At 43.3% G+C, this 18,910-nt stretch overlaps 1 protein-coding gene across 3 annotated transcripts in view; it reads left to right on the forward strand.

The window, feature by feature from the left end:
- The first annotated feature begins 10,669 nt into the window (after nt 1-10,669).
- JAKMIP2 (janus kinase and microtubule interacting protein 2) overlaps nt 10,670-18,910 on the forward strand; it is a 95,538-nt gene continuing 87,297 nt past the window's right edge. For 2 of the 3 annotated variants that reach the window (XM_083728248.1, XM_083728249.1), the window contains exon 1: nt 10,692-10,913. The gene's annotated coding sequence lies outside the window, so the exon portion shown is untranslated. Of the gene's footprint in view, nt 10,997-18,910 lie in introns of all 3 variants that reach the window. The other variant, XM_083728250.1, reaches the window with a different exon arrangement.

Below are 18,910 nucleotides of genomic sequence, written 5' to 3' on the forward strand. Positions count from 1 at the left end.
AAACCTGGGGAGTGGGTTATTTGTTTTATCCTGCCCTAGAGACAAAAAATGTCATTGATAAGGCAGCCCCAGCTCTTAGGCTTAAAATTTAAGAGACATGCCACAAAAGGGGAGAGGGATTGGGACAGAAAAGGGGGGGGAGCAAATTCAGACATGATTCCTTAGTTACAGAGTTCTTGCAATGACCATCTGGAATGGAAAGAAAGGGGGAGCACAAGGAGGCTGGGATACTTTGGTGTTGATGGAAGATGCTTGAAAAGGCTTCGTTTTCAATAATGTTTTACATCTGAGTGCTTAAAATACCCTTCGTTGTTAAATTCAGGGCAGGGAAAGGATCTGTCGTATTCCAAATGGAAGATAGTGCTGAAGTTCATTCCATTAGCTGAAGGTACCTAATTATGTGTTCTTTTATTTCCACGCTATTTTAAAATGTAAGAGTTAATGTTAGTCCTACATATTCCAAATATTTAGTAGGCAGGCAATTGAGAACATGGGAAGCTGATTTCCTCCGAGTCAAATGCTACACTGAAGCATTGAAACAGCAGCAGTTTAAAATAAAAAGAGAACCACAGTTACTAATTAAAAGTTTCTTAAAATAAGGTATCCAAGGTCTGTTCAAAAGGCAGCAAAGTAGGTCTATATGTGCCCCATAGAGAGGGAATTCCTCAAATATGGGGCCACAGCTAAAAATCCCAACAGTCTAATATGTATATTGAGGGCAAGTGTCACTTCTTTGCATGAACCAGCCCTGAAAAAATATCCAGACCTAAGAAATAGCACTTGCTAGATGAGACAAGATGGGGAAAATCCATAGCCAAATGGTAGAGCTTCTGTCTTGAAAGTAGAAGACCCCACGTTCAAGCTCTAGTGCAGGCATAGGCAAACTCAGCCCTCCAGATGTTTGGGGACTACAATTCCCATCACCCCTGACCACTGGTCCTGTTAGCTAGGGATCATGGGAGTTGTAGTCCCTAAATATATGGAGGGCTGGATTTGCCTATGCCTGCTCTAGTATCTCCAGATAGGGCCATGGGAGACTGCTGTCTGAAACCCTGGAGAGCAGCTGTCAGTCAGAGTAGACAAATCCCAGACCAATGGTTTGATTTGCTACAAAGCAGTTTCCAGTGTTCTGACATTCCATTGTATCTGAAGAAGTGTGCATGCACACGAAAGCTCATACCAAGAACTAACTTAGTTGGTCTTTAAGGTGCTACTGGAAGGAATTTTTTTTGTTCTGACATTCCATTGTTGCTCTCCTCTGGGCAGCACTTCACTGCTCTTGCCGGTTTTGCTGGCTCCTTCTTGACACTGCAATTAGATACACAGTGGGACAATAGTATTATGAAAAGCCTTCCTGTTGTCCCCTTGCTGCCAGTGCAGGCTGTGTGCTATTATTACTGGTTTTGGCTTTGCCTTGAAAGTTGGGGCAGGGGGCTTCAGAAGAAGAATTTTGAGGGCAAGTTTTAATTTGGTCATTTTGGTCTTCAAATTCCTTACCAACACCAAGCAGCACCAAGGGCATTCTGATGCAGCAGGCGGTCAAGGCTACAGCGGTGGCAGCATAGGAAAGCACATGAGAGAGAGAGAGAGAGAGAGAGAGAGAGAGAGAGAGAGAGAGAAATTAATTAGGCACCTCTAGCCAGCCACTTTTCCAGCTTTCCAAAGCCTCTGAGCTCTTGAATTATTCATTGCAAGTGTACACTTCAGATAAAAACAATTTGGCTTTGCACTTCTTTTACAGTGCTGTCCTGCCCATCTTATAATTTCATGCAGGGAAATATTTTGTGGCGAACGAAGTCGTCCAAGAGATACCAAAATAAAACTGAGGCATACAACATACAACGTACCCAGAACCAAAATAAATAATTTAAAGGGCCGTCCCATTAAAGGCTGGTATTCTATTAGGAATGTGTGTTGTTTTCTCCTTCAAGTAGCTGAGAGAAACCAGTAGACCTTTCAGACGTCACATTGTATTCCTGTGTAGGAAGCATGTGTTTCATTTCAGCGACAGCGTCCAATTTTTTGAAAGGCACAGAAATCTTGTACCATTGTGGTGAGTTTCCTTGATCTTAGGAACAGACAAGGAAGGGGAGGTGGCAAGCATATTTTCCCAGGACTTGGTTTTACTAAAATTATAAATAAGATGACATGAGAATTATAGAAGTCTAAAATGGAAGTCACTAGTAAGCTAGATCAAAAGCTTAGAAGTCATTCAACTATAATTAGAAACAGAAACACACACACACACACACACACACACTTATGCTTTGGTTTTTGTTATAATATGGTTGTAGAAAATGAATGCATTAAACCTGACCTCTTGGTGTTGGATTATTTGGTGACTCAGTCATAAAACATACATTTCACTTTCATTGAATAAATCAGTGACAGGTTTCACAGAAGTTTTAACAGTGCCAGTTTTCTTTTTCCTAACAATTATGCATTGTATTAACACAAAACCACAAATTCCAAGTGAACTTCTAGGAGCTTGGAAATAAAGCAGGTCCAAAACGATGCATAAGTTTTCTCCAGAATTTTTCTTTAGGCTACATGGTAAACAAATTGGGTGGAGGGTGGGCAGAATAGAAAGAAAAAAGTTCATTAGAGCCTCCATCTCATAAGCGACTTGTGGGAGGAAGTACCAGACATTCAAATGAGGCTTTGTAGATGCTGGGCAGGTTTCAGGTTGCACTTTCCCTGGGAAGGAAAAAACACATAATGGCTGATATGCCCCCATCCATCTGTACACATATAACAAACAGCTGTTACCCAGGTCTGCCTCCTTCCTTAGGTGAAAAACACAGGTTCCTTGGTATGCATTAAAGAGGAATAAAGATATTGCCCACTGGAGGGACACTATTGCACTGCAACACAACAAATGTAGGACACACATACAAAAAACCACAACCACCAAGTGTGGAACATATTGTATTTTAATGTTTTGCTGGACGCCAGAGTGGCTGGAGTGCCTGGAGAAACCCAGCCAGATGGGTGGGGTATAAATAATAAATTCTTGCTGTTGCTGTTGTTACTATTATTATTTGTACAGAAAATTTAGTAGGAAACTATGGCCTGTGCACAGATTGCAAATGAAGCACCATCACAGCCGCAAAAACCACCTAAAAGGCTTTCACACACACCCCAGCCTATTGTATTCCTTCCTTGGATGATGTGGCATCCAGCCAGGTGAGGTAGGAAAAGGCCAATTCTGTCCTCCTGGAAGCACCATCACTGAGTTGTCACTATGGCAACATGGCTCATTCTTTAAGATGCTGATGAATGGCCAGCCATGGTCATTATTTTACAAAGAGACAGGTTTACTTGTTTAGCAGATTATTCTGCTAGGTTCACAGGACTGGAAGGCTTCCCCAGATATCCTCCAGCTCAACCCCCCAATACTATAGCATTATAAATCCACCATAAACGCACTATTATTGCATCAAGGACATGTTGCAGAAAACTCCCGCAAGAAAACACCAGCATGAAGCAGCTCGAAGACATTGTGAAGCATGCATACAACATGTTTCAAAATGTGTACCATAGATGCACTAGATTTACTTCTGCATAATATGTCAAGTGGCTTTGACACAATTGTTTCTGTGTTGGCTGAAAACTTCTTCACTTTTTCTGCAAGAGCTGCATTCTTAGAACACAATCATGCTCTGTAACAAAGCAGCAATTGGCACTATTGTCTGTCGTCTGTGAACAAGTAAACATTCAGATAAATGGCAAAGGCTATTTACATAGATCCAATAGATGTGACCAGGCTGTGACTCTGAGGAACACTCTCTGTTAGGATGGCCACTGGGCCATAAATGCAAGACCAGCTTTTTCTGTCATTTTAAGAAACAACAAGCCATGCATTATTTCAACCCAATAGCAGAAAGTAATGCTCACGTACATTTTTTGTGTGTGTGAGCAGAGGCAGTATCTTCTAAGTCAGGGGTCAGCAAACTTTTTCAGCAGGGGGCCGGTCCACTGTCCCTCAGACCTTGTGGGGGGGAACTATTGGGGGGGGGGAATTAATGAATTCCCATGCCCCACAAATAACCCAGAGATGCATTTTAAATAAAAGAACACATTCTGCTCATGTAAAAACACGCTGATTCCCAGACCATCCGTGGGCCATATTTAGAAGGCGATTAAGCCGGATCTGGGCCCCGGGCCTTAGTTTGCCTACCCATGTTCTAAGTCATGGCTGGGGAATGTGGAGCTCTCCAGATGTTGTTGGGTTCCAATTCCTATCAGCCCCAGTCAACATGACTGATGGTCAGGTGTGGTCAGCCCCGATGAGCAATAGAGTGCCCATCCTGAAAGCCAGCTTTCACTGCTCCCAGATAGCTTGAAATGAACTCCTGTGCAAGCTTCGTTTACAGGCCCCTTCTTGCTTGCACAACTAGTTGCTTACACACACCTGCCTTAGCTGCAAGGAGTTTAGGAGGAGCACAGCAGGTTGCTATGACAAGTTCTGCAAATGAATGGTTGAAAAAATGGAAAAATCCCCCAGGGGTCACTGCGGAAGCACCCCGGACATAGTGAGAAAGCACATGATGGGACTAGGTGATGGAATTGTTAAGATCAGAGACAGGGGAGCTAATGGGTCATCCTACCTCTGCTGATAACTTCTTTCACTGAGAGTGTATTGACAGAAAAGGTGGGCTTACTGTTACTTCAGTTAAAAGGACCAGGTAGCAAGTGATGGAAAGTAACCCTCTCTGCCTGAAACCCTGAAGAGGCTCTGCCAGTCAAAAGAAACAATACTGGCCTATCTGACAAGTAGTTCGATCAGTGTTTCACATTTTGACAGCCCAAATTTGCAAAGCATTTGAGGGCAAAGTTGTTCATTTGCTCTGACCTTGATGCTAGAAGTTGGATGGGGGGGGGCTACCCTTGAAACTTAATAGGGAGCTAGGTCTGTTAGAGTGTTAATCCTGTGAGCCCTTCCCTCCTGTGCTCAGGTTGTATATATGAGTAAATAAAACTGTATCTGCTAAAGACATCACAGTCTCTGTTTATTCCAAGAGAATCAAACCCTGGAAAAGTGCAGGAACCCCTGGAGTCTCTTGCTGCTCAGAGATTGGGGTGAATGCAATAACGCTATACCACCAACACACCATTGTGCTTTATTAGTTCTGAAATGCTTCGCTAATGTTACTGCGTTTATTGCCAACTGAAGTGGTACTATAGTGCTACAATACAACAAAAGAACACAACCAAGTGTGGAACATTTGTTGCATGAAAAGGTACAGAAAATCTTGTAGGAAACTATGGCCCATGAACTGATTGTGAATGAAGCATCGTAACAGCCTCAGGTAGAAATGATATTGCAGGTGGAAATGGTATTGAAGGTGTGATTGTGTATAACTGACTTGATAACACATGTTGAACACAAAACATGAATGTTCAATGAAAGGACATACTGTAAGGTGGATACACACCTTGGCTGTACACCTAAAATTATAAAATGTGACGTTACCCTGACAGCATCCTGGAAACAAAGCATCTCAATTATTATAGCTATATTAAACTAGCGCAACCTTTGGCAATTTGACCTCTTCCAGATGTTTTGTACGACAACTCCCATCATCCCTAGACAACCTGACTTTATTAGGGCACGTAAGATGTTCTTTAACTTTATATAATAAGAGGGTGCAAACAACCTGTATTTGTTTAAGAACTATTCTTGAAACAAACCTCAAACTCATCTCCACATGAATGAACGACAGTGTGAGCTGGAGACAGGCCCTTGTTGCATTTTTTTAGCAACAGCTAATATTAGGTAAATTATATATTTGAAAAGAAGTAACTCACCATGTGATCACTTGATAGCTGGCCAGTGATATTGTTATTCCTAGAGGAGATCTGGTCACAAAGCTGAATAAACACAGAAACGCACACACACACAAACATTTTTAACCTTTTGGTAAGATGACTTAGCATTGTCTTACCATGCACTCAGTTCTGGTGCTTCTTCAATACCATATGATAGTCTGTAATGTGTCGGATTTAAAAGGAAGAGACCATTACAGTTTATGGATTATGAAATTTATATTAATTCTTTATGTTAATGCGCGACTGATGATATTCCTATTATGGTGTAATTTGTCTTTTTCTTCTTGCTGTTGTTGTTATGTGTTGAGCAAATAAAATATTTTTTTTAAAATAAAAGATAGTCTGTAATGTGTAATTGAATGAACCAGCACATCTATGTGAGGGTGGACATATTCCCAATGTGATATGTATAACACCACTTTTTCCAGTCACCATAATTGTGGAAATCAAGCAAACGTGCCCACACTCCCACATGGAGGCTCTAGCTGAAATGATCCCAGCCAGGTCACAAGTCCAACAGGGTCCTTTGGGTTCTTCTGGACAATCACATCAGGGTCATGTCATGATATCTTTAGTGAGGAAAGTGCACAGATAGGCCCACAGCTTACATCTAAAAATAAGACCCCAGTCACATTTAGTACGGGATGCGGGTGGTGCTATGGGTTAAACCACAGAGCCTAGGACTTGCTGATCAGAAGGTCGGTGGTTCAAATCCCCACGACGGGGTGAGCTCCCATTGCTCAGTCCCTGCTCCTGCCAACCTAGCAGTTCGAAAGCACATCAAAGTGCAAGTAGATAAATAGGTACCATTCTGGCGGGAAGGTAAATGGCGTTTCTGTGCGCTGCTCTGGTTCGACAGAAGTGGCTTAGTCATGCTGGCCACATGACCCAGAAGCTGTACGCCGGCTCCCTCGGCCAATAAAACGAGATGAGCGCCGCAACCCCAGAGTCGGCCACGACTGGACCTAATGGTCAGCGGTCCCTTTACCTTCACCACATTTAGTACAGATTGCCATGTTTAACAAATCCTTAATATCCAATATTAACTCTTCTCCTGACATATTAGCCTTCCATGGCAGAGAGACTTTGCCACACACCAGCATCCTGCAATGGCAAAGTTTGACAAGCATGCATATTTTTTCCTCCTCTCTTTTTTCTCAATGAGCAAATTAGCCTTCAAGGGATCTGGGTTAAAATTCCAATTTGGTCAGGGATGCAACTGGTTATTAATGCTTCACCACTATAATATCAAATGAAGCAGCACACCAGCCCATGGTAGCCTTTCTGTCCCTGACCCATAGGACTGGAAGCAAATTAACTCATGGGAAATATTAGACAATTTCATTTCTGCCATCAGCAAGAGTTGAAGTGCCTCCCAATGACATGCTAACACTGACCTTTGCAATGAGGTGGTGCAATGCCTGTCTCTTGAATGGGAATTTCTACAGGCATACTCTGTGCGAAGTCGTTCAAGTGGCAGAATGCAACCACCCGTGGAATTCTTCCTTGTCGTTTTAATAAGACATGCAGCGATCCTGAGCTTTCAGGTACTGGGGTCTCTCAGGTCAATACATCTTCCTAGAGAGTATGACCTTCTTGACAATACTGGCCTACAGGGAAGATCAGTAAATCATTGCCAAACTCTTGTGGGAAAGTGGCAAATCAAGATGTGGACTTAAACAAATGAGCGCAGTATTTCATTACTGTCTTTCCAGGAGAAGAGTGATGAACTTCAGTCCGTAAAACAGAGTGACACAACTGATAACGTGTTGCCAAGTGGTGTGCTGCTGTTCGAGATACCAACCACTCAGTTCCATTTCCTCCACTCTCTAGTTCTTCATTCTTCCCACCCCAACAGCCAAGACTGTCAGCATTTTGTAGTCAATGAGCACACTCACTCCTCAGTCCCAGTCAGACTGCTTTGCTAAATGACCCAGTATAAAATAAGCAGCACATAAGCAGCACACAAAACACTACCAAACCATTCTACGTTCTAAATATTATATTAATAATCCAAAAATTGAGAGAGCTATGTACAAGATCTACTACAGAAGCCACAAACAGAAAACTCATTCAAATTGTGTCCAAAAGGAAGATTCAGTCTTTAGAGTTCCTTTAGCCAGGCTCCTGTAGATATCAACGAAGGTAAGTTTGATCAAACGAAGTGTCAGTGATGTTGAGCTCAAGGGTTAGATATCAATGAGGATAAGTTTGATCAAACAAAGTGTCGGTGATGTTACGCACAAGAGTTAGACAGGGTGCCGGCATTTGTCACCTGTTTCGCCCAGGAAGAGTCTCGAGCTTCTTCGGTAAATTCACTCTCACGCTTTTGATACATTTATAAACATTCAAGTCCATATGTTACATTTCTTCTTAGATTAAGCTACAATATTTAATTTCTTTCTTCAGGAAATTCTTCAAGATTCTGGTATATTTACATACATTCAACTTCATATGTTAAGTTCTTTCTTGACTTAAGCATTTATTCATTTACTAAGCCTGCACCCTGTCTTATCCTCATTGATATCTAACCCTTGGATTATTAATATAAGATTTAGAACGTAGAATGGTTTGATAGTGTTTTGTGTGCCGCTTATGTGCTGCTTATTTTATATTGGTCTACTATGAGAATTGGCAGCATAAGTCCATTTCTTTGGTACTTGCTAAATAACCCTGATTACTGCAAATTTTACCAATACACATCCCTCTAAAGCAGTGTTTCCCAAACTTGGGTCTCCATCTGTATTCAAACTACAATTCCCATCATCCCTGACCTCTGGTTTTCCTAGCTATGGATGATGGGAGTTGTAGTCCAAAAACAGCTGGAGACTCAAGTTTGAGGAACACTGCTCTAAAGCAAATCTGGAGAATATATGGCCTTCAATCTCCTATCAACCACACCCAGCATGGCCAATGGTCAGGGAAGATGGGAGCTATAGTCCAATGGCACCCCTACCCTGCTCTAAGGACTACTTCAAACAAAAGAAAAAAAAATTTCTTCCAGTAGCACCTTAAAGACCAACTAAGTTAGTTCTTGGTATGAGCTTTCGTGTGCATGCACACGAAAGCTCATACCAAGAACTAACTTAGTTGGTCTTTAAGGTGCTACTGGAAGAAAAAAAAATTGTTTTGACTATGGCAGACCAACACGGCTACCTATCTGTTACTTCAAACAAGTTTGTTCTTGCCGTTTTCAGCAATTGTACCCTAGTAAAGGTAAAGGAACCCCTGACCATTAGGTCCAGTCGTGACCAACTCTGGGGTTGCGCCCTCATCTCGCTCTATAGGCCGAGGGAGCCGGCATTTGTCCGCAGACAGCTTCTGGGTCATGTGGCAAGCATGACTAAGCTGCTTCTGGCGAACCAGAGCAGTGCACAGAAACGCCATTTACCTTCCTGCTGGAATAGTACCTATTTATCTACTTGCACTTTGATGTGCTTTTGAACTGCTAGGTTGGGAGGAGCAGGGACCGAGCAACGGGAGCACACCCCGTCACAGGGATTCGAACCACCAACCTTCTGATCGGCAAGTCCTAGGCTCTGTGGTTTAACCCACAGCGCCACCCGCGTCCCTTTTGTACCCTAGTAGAATAATACATAACTTGTGAAATCATATATTAGTGGGAGTATGTTTGCATGAACACACACAACCACACACACAATGGCTTTAAAAGAGAGAAGTAGACAAATTCATGAAGGATAAGGTTGTCAATGCCTACTAGCCACAATGGTTATGTTTTACCTCCACTGTTGGAACCGGGGCTGCCACAGAAAAGCTCTCTCTTGGGCCGCCATTCCCCCCACACCTGAGGCTCTACAATATTAAGGTCCACACTATGGGGGTGTGCATAGCCTTTGCTAGCAGCCCCATGGCCATAATGTGTTATAAAGTTGTTTGCTTGGGGGGGGGTTAAAAAAAGTTAAGATATAGTTACTGTATAAGTAATGTGGACTCTTAACAATGCATTGCTAATTTAGACTCTGAAAACTACTCCAAATATTTTAGCAATTAATGCATCATCAATTGGGTATATGGTTAGTTATCTTGATGCCATTTGTTTTTACTGTTGTTACCTGCCTTGGGCACCGTGTGGAAAAACAGAATGGAATGCTAAATCATAAATGAAAGAGGCCACAGAAAGGACACCCGTGCTATAACTGCTGTGCTATCCAGACCAGAGCTGAATATATATTTCAGATTTATCGTCTGCATCGAGGGAGGGCAGTTTGTAGTCTTAAGCTACCAGCAATAAGCTTAGCAATTTCACAGTCAGCCTTTTTCTCACACCCACATTTACATATTGTTTATCTCACATTTAAAGCAGCAAGCAGAGTCAGGCTTGGTTGCCATCTCTTAACAAGTCCTTAAAGATCCATAATTATTATGTCCTTCAGTTTGACTTTCCCAGAGTAGAATTTAACCCCTATTTATCATTGAGATGGTGGGAGCTGCTTATCTAATATAAGGACTCTCTCTCTCTCTCTCTCTCTCTCTCTCTCTCTGTGTGTGTGTGTGTGTGTGTGTGTGTGTGTGTGTGTGTTGAGGGAATTTCCTGTTAATAGGAATGTGGATTGTGTTCAACGCCCTGCTCTGACCTTTTTGGGTGAGAAATTCACCCTCTTCCCCCCTCCACCAATAATAGTACCCTCTGAAGTGATTTGCTTGCCCGTCAAAAGCAGCTTTTCATTGCTAAAGATACTGAATCTCTCTCCTTTTTCCTCGTTTCCCCCCTCCCCATCTCCTTGCTTCCCTTCCATCTTTCATGGCCGTTGCCATGGCGCCCAGGGAGAGCAAAGCACCGCAGCAGGGGAGGGGGGAAGGAGGCGGTCCATGCTGCAATTTCCAGGCTCTCTCCTCAGTGAGCTCATCAACCTCCTCCTCCAAGGAGGGAGGTGGCCGAGGCTCTGTCTATTGCTGGTGGGTGGGTGGTTTCTATCCTCAGCAGCACCAACCAAAGGAGGGGGGGACAGAGAGAGAGAGCAGTTGCTGATGTTGTGCTCTGAAGCAACCTCAGTAGAAGGGAAAATGGATCCAGCTTGCACATCCTTCGCCTTTCAACACCTTCCCTTGGTTTCAGCATGGTGAGCATAAGCAACAGAGAAGCATCGGCTTCATCGCTGCTTTCCTTAATCATCTCTAAATCCGATGGCAATCGATATTTGAGGTGTGCTCTTTGCTGTATGAGCATCCTAACCATGTAACAATGACTTTCATCGGAGCCTCTGGAAAGGGTGGAGGAGGAAGGATGGGAGGGGTGTTGTGGGAGAGAGGGGAAAGGAAGATGGAGAGGGATGAAGGCTGATTAGGCGCCGTCTTAGGAAATGCGGCTCAAAGATTAATTGCAACTGCCTTCTTGCCCGTACATTTAGCAAAGAAAGATGCTTTTGTTTGTCCTTTTCCATTGAAATATGGGATGCCTTGTGGATGTCTATCAGCTTGAAAATGCAGTTGTTATTTCTGGGATGTTTTAATCCCTCCTTGTAATTGCCCAAATATTGGGCTGGGCCTCAGCCAGCTGCAGTAAAGCCAGAAATAAGCAATGTCGGATCCTGTCAATGGCTGATCGATGGATAATGTTTACTGCTAGAGGTGTGTGTGTATCATTTGGAGGCATTGCTGAAAGGTTCAGGTCGGATGCAGTTGGTTTGTAGGAGTGTGTGTGTGTGTGTGTGTACGCACGCATGTGTGCATGCATGCCACACACATCTGGGTCTCTTTGTAGGTTTCTACCTACAGCACATGTGCTGTTTTCCTTGCCAGTGATTGATTGACAACGTCTTCCACTCAGGCTGGTATGAGCTATCTATGGCCTCTTGGTTTCATTTTAGCCACTCGGGAGGGATCTATATCCTTCATTTGGTGTGCTATATGGCCTCTCTTGGTCACTGCCCTCATGTCCTACTTGGGGGCTTCCAATAAAGATCTGGTTGTCCACAGAAGACTGAACTAGGCAGGCCTTAGATCTGATCCAGAAGCATTGCTCTTATTACAGTTTTTTTTATGACAATAAGATAAATATTTATCAAATTTTAACTGAATTGATTTTTGGAGAGTGGGGGAAGAATAGTGGCAACCCATATTGAGCAAACCTCCATTTTGATACTTCAGAACCTGGAAAAACCAAATCACTATTTCTCCACACTCCCATCTCCATTCAGTCTTCCTGGATGTATGCATCATCTTCTTGAATTATAGAAAGTAGGTTTTTGTTATGAGACTCACTGGTTTAACCCTGCAATGATTATTTTGGTCATAGCTTTTTAAATGAGTACATCTACTATTGTATACATTCAGGGCAGAACAGTCATGATATATGTTCCAGGTCAATTTATATTTTTATTCTTACAACAGTAATAAATCCACATAGTGACTTAAAGAGGCAGATTCAAAGCATTACTTTACACTACGTAGATTTGATGTACTGTGTGGGCTACTATAGTTATGGACAAAGCATGGCACCATATAAGTCAACACTGGTTGTGAACCCCCAGTTCATAGCAAGCAGTATGTGCTCTCTGTATCCATGGTAAATCGTAGGGTTTGCTGAGGTGATCACTGATCCTGAGGTTTAAAAGACACATTGATTCATCTTTATTTGGGACAACTGCTTAAGTAAATCGAGGCTACAAGTGAGTTTTTAGAAAATGAGAAAATCACAATCCATATCACTTTTTTTTCCTCAGAAGAAATAACAATCCCATAGTCAATATGTTAGGTCTGAGTAGGAGAGGGTTCAATAAAAGAACCCAAGTTATTTGAGATGATCATTTCTTAAATCTTACGTTTCTTTTGCACCAGTAATGTGGCAAATGTGGTAGAGGACACAGAAATGACAGTTCTTGCTCACTGGGCTCACAATGAAAAGACGTTTCCAGCCAATTTACCGTACAATACATGCACACTTCTTTCTCATTCATAGCATGCCATCTCTCTAGCTCCCCTTAAGATACTGCATTCTCCCACAAATGCATTGTCCTTTTTAGGAGGACACTTAAGAATGGGAAGTGTGAATGAAACAGACAGGGGTTTGAAAACACACCATGCTCAATGGAGAATCAGAATCTGCTGCTGATTGGGTATAGTTGATGAAAAAACCTCTTTTTGTTGTCAGACTGCTTTTAACAGAATTCTGACCTGGGGAGAGGGGTTGTTACAGACCATAGGGACCCAACCATAAACCCAAAATTAAATTTAACCATGCAGTTGAATATGCTGAACAGGAAAATAACGTATGAACAGGGCAGGCTTTGTTATACAAAAAAATAAAAATACTAACCAATCAAATAAATTTATTTAACCTTGTCACTTCTACTTTCATTCCTTATTTATTATCTTTGGGGGTGGGAACAAAAGCTTTCTCCACTGTGGGAAGACCATTTGAGTCATTATCCCTATACATATGATCTCCCTTGAGGAATCACTAAATTTTATCACTAGTAAAGAACTAGTGTTCTCCCAGCTGCTGTGTATACTGCTACTAGGTCAGGTGTGTGTGAAATGATGCAACTAGTAACTATTGTTTGTGTCAACAAGTCATGGAAGAGCTGTGCAGCAAAGTGTGCTTTCTGCCACTGAGCAGAATTATTTGGCAAGAGAGCCTGGTTATGTCTTTGGAGAGGCAGAAGGATGGGGTGAAAGGAACTGTTTCTCAAAACTTTTAGCAGTCAGAATATCTCTAGGCAAAGGTGCCCCGTCCCCCCCACTTTCCTAGATCACCAGATGGAGGTGTTGATACAAAAAGGAGATGGAAGGAAATAACTGGAGGAGTGGGGATAATAAGATAGCCTTGCTGTCTTGTGCAGGTAACCATATTACTGTTCACCACATCTTTTTAAAAAAGAAGAGAGTTTTTGGATCTGTTCACTCTTATCAACCTACCCGCTCTTTGAGATCAGTGAGGATGTCTATGTATTGTTCTTCACAGAGGGCAGCCCTCTGTTTGAAGAGCTCTCTGAGGACTATTTGGAGGAATCCTCTATTTGGAGGGCTGTCCAGTCTGAATTCCATTCAAACAACACCAAGAAGGAAGAGCAAGGGCCTAGGAATTGCCCATCAGTGGACTGCAGACTAAGCAGCCATATCAGACATGTGATCAATCACAATCTATCAAGCCAGGGTTTCCCAAACGTTGGTCTCCAGCTGCTGTTAGACTACAACTCCCATCATCCCTAGCTAGCAGGACCAGTGATGGAAATTGTAACACCCAAACATCTGGAGATGCAAGTTTAGGAAACGCTGTTTCAAACTGGTGAGATGCATTTCATTTATTTTTAAATTGCAGTAATACTTTCTAAAGTTTTCAACTGCACATTTGCACATGCAAAATTTGCACATTTGCACATGCAAATCTGGCTCACCTCTTGCCTTTTTCTGGTGACATGCTAAGATCAGATTAGGAGAGCTTCCCTGCAGGCCTGCTGGTGAGATCTATTTGGTTGGCTGCCCCATTGCCCCAAGGTCAATGAATAAGAAGAAGAAGAGTTTGGATTTGATATCCTGCCTTTCACTCCCCTTAAGGAGTCTCAAAGTGGCTAACATTCTTCTTTCCCTTCCTCCCCCACAACAAACACTCTGTGAGGTGAGTGGGGCTGAGAGACTTCAAAGAAGTGTGACTGGCCCAAGGTCACCCAGCAGCTGCATGTGGAGGAGCGGAGACGCAAACCCGGTTCCCCAGATTACGAGTCCACTGCTCTTAACCACTACACCACACTGGCTCTCTGTACTGAAGCCCAGCAATGGAGCACAGTCCCATAGAGATCGAGGAACATCCAAGCCAAACTCCATCAACATGGGCAGTTGAGCAGACACAACACCTCAGCTCTGCTTCCCTTTTATACTTTGCATGCAGATTGCAGCATCTGGGCTTGATGAGGCAGGTGACCTTCACCTGCTCCCAGCCTACTCCAGGAATTACACACCTCCCAGAGCTAGTAAGCCCTTGCTTGCCTCAGCCTCCTAGAGAAGCACTCCTGCTGCTCCCTACACTGCTTCAGAGCCCACCTTGTTCATGGAGACAGGGGTCCCTCTGGTGATGGATCCTGTTTCTCTGGTTTCTATACAATGACCTCCACCCCCTCGCCATCCTCCATCACCCTGTGAGTACTTCCTTCCCCATCACCTGCTTACCCCAGTGTGTCCTAGTCCCGGCTACACCCCTCACTGGAATCCTCTTCCTGTTATCCTTCTAGTTCATGACACTTGGAATGTCCTGGGAATGAGCCGGCACTTGCAGCTAGCTGAGTCTGACGAGAGCACGGCACCCAAAGAGGCACGTTTTTTGGTACTGTGCTCTCACATCCCGTTTTCATCAGGGGAATGCTGAAGAGTGTGCCATTCTGCTCCGCCAGTAGTTTTGCCTTACTGGAATGTGTCCTTGAATGTGTGCCATGCGCTCTGGCACTTGTCATGGTCCTCTGTGCGCCAGTAGCGGTTTAGTCATGCTGACCACATGACCCAGAAAGCTGTCTGTGGACAAACGCCGGCTCCCTCGGCCTGAGTGCCGCAACCCCATAGTTGCCTTTGACTCGACTTAACCGTCCAGGGGTCCTTTACCTTTACCTTTACCTAATCCCTCTGACTTGCAAAGAAAGGGAATGTTGAGGTGTGTGTGCAAAAATGTCTGACATTGCATGGTCTGTTGTGCAAAGGTTAGAATCACATCCACTTTTGCCACTGACTCCACCTGCTGTTGGCATGTAGCCCCTGGAATATTGCCCACAAGAGGATATGGCCCTCAGGCTGAAAGAGGTCCCTAACCCTGGCCTAGTCAAACTGGCTTACAACCCAGTCAATTGCTAAATACAGTCTGTATGTCTCTGTTTGGTAGGAAAGAAAAACAGCATCTGAAAGCAGCTAGGTCGTTCATTAAATGCATGAGAGGCCATCTCAACAATTTAATTATTATTAAGACTGTAATCCAGCAGGGAAGAGGATGGTTTTTTTCTTTCATTGCTACAAGAGATGACTAACTTTATGGTACTCATGTCAGGAAAATATGTGTAATATTACTAACAAATTCAAGCCCAGAGCAATGGTCAAATTTATGATTCCACAACCCATCACTTTACTGTATTTCATGGTAATGTATTCTGGATAACATTACAATTTCACAAATCGGTTTATAAATGCATATGTGGGCCTCATATTTCTACCGCTGAAATTGGTATAAATGCCAAATAACTGGAACAAAATTAGTGAATCAAATTCCGCCTTACATTAAAGCTCTCTTCAGGTGTTCAGCCGTGATATGTGAGGCCAAAAGTGTGTTAAGCGGGTGGGGGTAACATGGGTTGACTTTGCTGCCAATGTCTCTGAGCACTGGACATGCCCACTCTACCCCTGACCTTTGCATGTTTAGAGCAAAGGTCTGTAAGGGGCTTGTTAGCAGGAACCCTGAAAGCTAAAAGGCTTACAAGCTCCCTTCACAACTTCACACCAAATACACACAAGGTTTGGGAGTGGAGATGACGTGCCAAAAATGTTGGAGGCAGGACTTAAACCTGCCTGTATCTATCCCTACATGCCTTTTCTCTCAGGTGCCTGAACAGGGCTCCAAATATATTCCATACATTTTCATAGGAGTGTAGTTCACTGGCGATGTATTAACCACTTCCTAGCTGCATGCTTTGCTAGCATGTTAAGAAGAACCATTTTGGTACCAGTTTTTAAGTTTGTAATTTGGGCAAATGTTGATGCCTGAGTGGACCTCTTTCTTCATACACACCTCCCACTTGGTGCTATGTTGATTTCCACCCTTTGCCTCCTGTAAAGCAGAAGATAAATAATGACTGGCAGCTCAGTTAGAAGGAAGCCTCATTGAATTAAGCAGGGCTTACAGATGACAGCCTGTGCCAATAAATGCACCCCAAGTACATCAGGGTCTTTTTTGTGGTACTTGCTATGGACACTGTACCCATGGCATGTACATATCTTGTAAAAAGTGCTATGTCTGACTATCAAACACAGGGATCATGGGGTGGAGAGAGATCTTTTGTAAAGGAATGCTCAGAGATGCTTCCTGCCAGGTGCACATATCATCCATGGCTGCACAAATTATGACCCACCAGCCCAAAATGCCAGCCCACCAGGGACTCAGTGAGCCTCCAGTTTTTGCTGCCAGGAACTGTAGTCAGAAGGCACTGTCACAATCATGACAGGCCACATAACATGGGTGCTGGTCTGCCTTTAGCTTGGTGGGTCAACTTGTGCTGGCCTGACCTACTTGCTTTACCTGATAAGGTGGAGCTGATTGGCTATGAACATGGCTTTTAGAACACATCCTATCTCAACACATTAAAGCTGGTAGTTAATAAAAACAGGACTAGCTACACACACACACACACACACACACACACCAATTCCCAGAGGCTGCTATGAATTTCACTCTCATTTCAGTGGAACAGGGAATATTGATGAGCAGTCTAATGCTACTGTTGACACACATGCTGCCGCTGATGAATCACAGTGTATATAGCACTGGTGGTTGTGGAGGGAAATCTTAACAGATGTGGATAACGACCATCTATCACTTAGCATACCACTGGTTTCTTCTTGGTAAGTCACTCAGTGTTTCCTCTGCGTTATCTGCCAACCACCTCTCCCCATGTGGACAGAACTAAATTCTTCTTGTTATGTCATCATTAAACCACTTGTATGCAAATGGTGTCCGTGATTTACTTGTGGCTTGCAGAGTTCTTAGCATGAAAGTGATTATTATGGTACTGCATATACAAAACAAGACGTTCTTCAGCAGTGACACCAACAATATTGGTGTCTACCCAAGTCACATGCAGCGCAAATGGAGGTGCTTATATCTCTACTTTGCATTCACTAGTGGACACCATGACAACAACTATTTCTGATCGCTGCACAAAGCTCCCACTGGAGCACAACAAGCCATCTGACAACTGTCCCCTTATAGGATACAGGATCATTTACACTTCTTAGAACTTCTTGCAACTTAAGGAGAAAATACCAGATTGCATCTGTTGGCTGCAGTAAAAATTCTTTCATAGATTGAACCCACCCTTTATTTATTAAAAAGCCAATCATTTACAATTTTAAATGCATAGTGCAAATGAGACCTTGATCCCAGCAAGTGATGCCAGTGACTGAACTCCTGTGGCCCTGCTGCTAAGATGTGGTTCTTGCCCTGCATTGGACACGATCATGAAACACTGTATAACTGTGCCAGAGTTATCTTAAGCAAGCCAGAGACAGGAGAATTGGCAAGTTGCTAAGGTGGTGGAGGGCATGATGTCACAGGAAAAGATGTCCTTTTTGAAGTGTAAAGGTGTTCTGGGGAAAAGGAGGAGGATGTAGGCAGAACCATATTGGCACCTTGTGGAGGTGCCCAAAAACCAGGAGCCATGACTGACCGTTGCTTGAGGAAGCTATGAATGCAGCAATGAGACACTCTTAGGGCATAACATTCTGTACCCTCTCCATTTACTTTGGGTGTAAATATGTGTAAAATAAACCATATTTCTTAAAGACACTGGCCTCCACTGTGCCTAGATTTCCCCAACAGAAACACAAACCTGGGTGAGCATCTAGAACCCCCCTGGAATCTTGCTACTGCTCTGCAGAAATTGATGGTGGCGTGCAACCTTCATAACTATATATAGAGATGGGTTGGGGGGAAGAGAGTGCTTCTCTGAATGTTTAATTTCTTTGAAACAAAATTATGTGGCTTACAAATGCAAGCTGTAATTTTCCATGTTCCCTGTGGGGAAAGAGGGACTGTTCAGCTATTTTGTCAATTAGCACTAAAAATACCTTATCAAAAATGTGTGGGTTTTGCTTACTCTCTCTGTGGTTCTTGCCTGAGAAAATCCAACAGCAGCATTATTGTTTTCACTTAATATCCGCTGTGTTGTGCAGGAGAATAGGTGGTCCTGTGTCCTACTTTACGGATCCTGGCCCGTCTGGTCGCAGTCTTACCTACAGTAATGAGACATAAAAGGTAAAGGTACCCCTGTCCATATGGGCCAGTCTTGACAGACTCTGAGGTTGTGCGCCCATCTCACTTAAGAGGCCAGGGGCCAGCGCTGTCCGGAGACACTTCCGGGTCACGTGG

Source organism: Podarcis gaigeae (genome assembly GCF_964106915.1).
Source record: "Podarcis gaigeae genome assembly, chromosome: 2".
NCBI lineage: Eukaryota > Metazoa > Chordata > Lepidosauria > Squamata > Lacertidae > Podarcis > Podarcis gaigeae.